The sequence below is a fragment of the Rhinopithecus roxellana genome, chromosome 1, assembly GCF_007565055.1.
Source record: "Rhinopithecus roxellana isolate Shanxi Qingling chromosome 1, ASM756505v1, whole genome shotgun sequence".
NCBI classification, from domain to species: domain Eukaryota; kingdom Metazoa; phylum Chordata; class Mammalia; order Primates; family Cercopithecidae; genus Rhinopithecus; species Rhinopithecus roxellana.
Genome location: NC_044549.1, coordinates 93712832 through 93717276, shown reverse-complemented (window position 1 = coordinate 93717276; position 4445 = coordinate 93712832). Strand labels below are relative to the sequence as shown.

Here is a 4445-nt window from a genome sequence, read left to right as displayed (position 1 = left end):
AGAGTGCTTTGGGGCTCCAGCTCCACAGCAGCATCTACAAGTGGGTTTCTATGACTCCTGAAGCCCAAGCGGGCATGTGTTACAGTGCACTCTTTCAGCTTTGCTGTCTGCAGACGGCTTGTGTTAATTAGTTCAATAGACCTTCTGCCTTATCACAAGGGCAGGGGGACCGGTGTGACAGCCTGAGTTCTTGCCCAGTGTACTGGAATAATCGGATCACACTTGGGTTGGAAGGATGAGTGCAAGGTTTTACTGAGTGGTGGAGGTTGCTCTCAGCTAGATGGAGATGGATGGGGAGCTGGAAGCAGAGGATGGAGTAGGAAGCTGGTCTTCTCCTGGAATCCAGAGGCCCACCGGTCAGACTCTTCTCCGCCCCTGGCTGAACACCATTCTGTGTCCGGACATCCTTTCTCTTCTCTCTTTCTCTGCATTGCCACCCTGACCCTCTGTTCCTCTGGTTGTTCAGCTGCTTGTGTCTGTGCCTACTAAGGTCTCCGGTTAATGTGGGCACAGGATAGGGGGTGTAGCAGGAAAAAGGCAATTCTTTGGGCCTGCGAACAGAAATTCTTGACTTCATTTGGGGGCCAGGGGTCTTCAGGCTTGAGGATGGGGTCTTTGCCAGGGAACCACCGTCTTCTACCCAGAATTTCCCTGTCTTCTATCAGTATCAATAGGTAGGCCTCAGAAATCAGTTCACCTATATAAAATACTTGGTTCTGATTGGTAGTGACCTCTGACTTTATATAAACAGATTTTTACATTCACAACCTATAAGTTGATCCTGTTGATTTACTCAAAATGCCGATGGTCAGAATAACTAGAACTCCTAAAAATGTTAGGAAACTCTGGCAAGCTCCTCATTTTCTGATGCAAATTGTGGGTTTGTAGCAAAAATTTTTAAAAAATCAAATAACTATCTTTTGTAGCTTCAGAGAAATACTTATTTTGCTTCTGTTTAATTTCCAGATGCTGATATATACAAAATTCCCAGGGAAAATAAATATCCAAGTGTGATATTTTCTTCAAATGACTGCAATTACAGAAAGTATATGATTGCTTTTGGTTTCTGACAGTCAGTATTCCATTAACTGAATCAAACTTGGATTTGGTAAGACTTTGTAAATGATACATTATTATCTCTATTTTTAACAATTAAATAAAGGAATACTCTGAAAATGTATATTGAAAAAATCATTAAAGCACTCAATTATTTTATTATGGTAAATTAGCTTCATTAATTTGAAAATAGAGGTTAATATAGTTAGCATCCTTTTCTAAATGACTTGCTCAATCTACTTGGAGTAATTTTCAACTGATTGTAAGAAACCAGTTGGGAACTGTCGAGCTGATATTATAAAAATTGCACTTTTAAGAATTCACCAGTGTTAACTATTATTAGTTAAAACATCAGTTTCAGGGTATTACTTTAATTACTATGTATAGAATATTACAATAAAATCACTTTATTTTTATTTTATGAATTTTTCTTATTATCTTCTAGGCATCTCCCTTAGTATTTAAACATTGTCTGAAAATATGCACAGTAATTTATAAAACTGTTGTTATGGGAACAAAAGTAGCTGGTGTAAATTATTCATAGAGTGTCCTCGAGTATAAAAAATCAGGTAGTTCTCAACCACATTTGTTAAAATGTATCATAGTTTCCATTTCTGTCACTTATTTGCTCTTGTTAAAAAGTAATCCTAATGAAAGACAAGTTTCTATAGCAACTTTAGTAATACATACACACATGTATACACATATAAACATACATATTATAACTAAACAACAGATGTAGATTTATTGAGATTTATTGACAGATGATCATATGATTGTGGACTGACAGACAAAACATGTATGCTCCAGTGCTCAATAACTTTGAAATTTGTCCATTCAGCTTATATAATCACAACACTCATTATCTAATGTAACAGACACCATTATTAAAATATCATTGGTGGAGACATTGCTGTTGCTGTTCAGAGCTTGTGGTGTGGCTCTGCAGGACCAGGACCTTAAAGATAGCCACAATGGGAGAAAACGATGATAATGGAAAAAAAAGAGGCTGCCCTTAAGGCCAAAATCTGTCATCAAATTTAGCATTATTTTGGAGATTCAGTATTCCATGGGACACATTCTTAAAGAAACAGATCAAGCTGGATGAAGGCTGGGTACCTTTGGAGATGAGATAGTTCAACAGGTTGAACCATCTAACAATGGTCTTTAATGTAATTGTAGAAGCATTGAGCAAATCCAAGGCAGAACTCATGGAAATCAGTGAGGATAAAACTAAAATCAGAAGGTCTCAAAGCAATCCCTTCGGTGAAATGACTGATGAGTATAAAAATGATGTAAAAACAACAAAAACAGATCTGTTTGTATTAAAGGCTTCCCAACTGATGCAACTCTTGATGACATAAAAGAATGGTTAGAAGACAAAGGTTAAGCACTAAATATTCAGATGGGAAGAACATTGCATAACTCACTTAAGAGATTGAGTTTTGCTGTGTTTGATAGCATTGAATCTGCTAAAAAGTTTGTAGATACCTCTGAACAGAAGCACAAAAACACAGACTTGCTAATACTTTTCAAGGAAGATTACTCTGAACAAAAAAAATAAATAAATAAAAAAGAAGAAGAAAGAAAACAAAGTGTAAGCTAAATTAAGAGCTAAATGAGGAAGATGCTGAAATGAAATCTCTAGAAGACAAGATTGGATGCTTGCTGAAATTTTCAGATGACTTAGATGATCAGACCTATAGAGAAGATTTACACATCCTTTTCTCAAATCATGGTGAAATAAAATGGATACACGTTGTCAGAGGAGTAAAAGAGGGGATAATTCTATTGAAAGAAAAAGCCAAGGGAACATTGGGTAAAGCCAAAGATGCAAATAATGGTAACCTACGAATAAGGAACAAAGAAGTGAGATGAAAAGTACTAGAAGGAGAGTTGAAAAAAGAAGCATTGAAAAAAAGTATAGAAGACCAACAAGAATCCCTAAACAAATGGAGGTCAAAAGGTCGCAGATTTAAAGGTAAAGGAAAGCGTAATAAAGCTTCACAGCCTGGGTCTGCTAAAAGAAAATTACACTTTCTGAGCAAGTAAAGGAAATTTGCTAGTGACAATGAAAATGGTGCAATGGGACCTGTGAAAAGAGCAAGGGAAGAAACAAAGAGACAGAAAAGAGAAAATGGTGATGGAGACTAGTAATTTAGTAAACCAAATTTTTATTTGTTTAAATAGGTTTTAAACAGCTTTTCTTTTGAAGACCTTTTAAAAAGAAAACCAAATCGGGTCCACTTCAAGGTCCTGTGAGAAGGGAAAATATTTTTTGCCATTTAACTCGTCTTTTTTTTCTGTTATCCAGATTCGGAATATTTTTTGAATGTGTAGTTCAGTTTGTGTTATTTCAGGTGATTCAAATATCAAAAGGAAGATTCTTCCTAAATTGCCTTCATAATATGAGAATGTATTAGTATAAACTAATGAAATATATACTATATGAAACTAATAAAATATATACTATATGAAAAGAGCAAAAAAAAAACCTCATTTGTTGTTAAGGAACTACATAAATCAAATTTTGCAAACACTAACAAAATTAATATTATCTTTATTGAAAAATGAGGCTTGTGAAAGCAAATTCTAATGCAACCTTAAAATGCATGACTGCTGACCTGTCTCCAAGAATATGCTCTTCTCAATTTTTCTTGAAATATCTCTGTGTTGATAATGCTACATAATGTTAATCTGAAATAAGTTACAATCTCCATAATGACACTGAGACTCACAGCACAAGCAGATCAGAGAAATTACTCCAACAAAAATAGTCTCATATATTTTTTAGTTTTCTTTCTTTAAATCTTACTCCATACTATTTAAATTTATCTTGTTCATTCTCTTCTGTCCCATTCTCCATAAAAATACATTAATGTATTCATTCTTTACTCTTGAACAAGAATTTGACTGCATACACTCCAAGCTGACATCATGCCTCTTCCACATCACGCCTCTTCCTCCATGACAGAAGGATTTATAAGATTCGGTTATTTGTTTTGTTTGTTACTGTATTCTATTTGTTATTCTATTTGATATTCATCAATTATCTCAAGCAGAATAAGTATAATCAAAAATCTCAATCACACTGTTAGTTTTTAAATTGTTTTTTAATCTTACGGACATGGGAAATAGAACATTTGCCTAATATAGGACTATTAATTAAAGAATGCTGATGTAAATTCGTTGTCAGTAACATGTATGCATGCTACTTGAAACAGAATCCTTACGACCTCCACCAACACTTTATTTAATTTTATAAGCTAAGATACTGAAATAATAAAAATGAGGATGAGGAAGTAAAAGCCAGCACCACGTAACAAAACAGCAAATTTCCTAACACACTTCTAAGAATTTTGAGGATGTAGACATGTATCCTCATTAGG

The 4445-nt window shown here is 34.6% G+C and overlaps 1 pseudogene; it reads left to right on the top strand.

The window, feature by feature from the left end:
* The first annotated feature begins 2043 nt into the window (after positions 1 to 2043).
* LOC104658280 lies at positions 2044 to 3210 on the top strand (annotated as a pseudogene).
* Positions 3211 to 4445: the final 1235 nt, after the last annotated feature.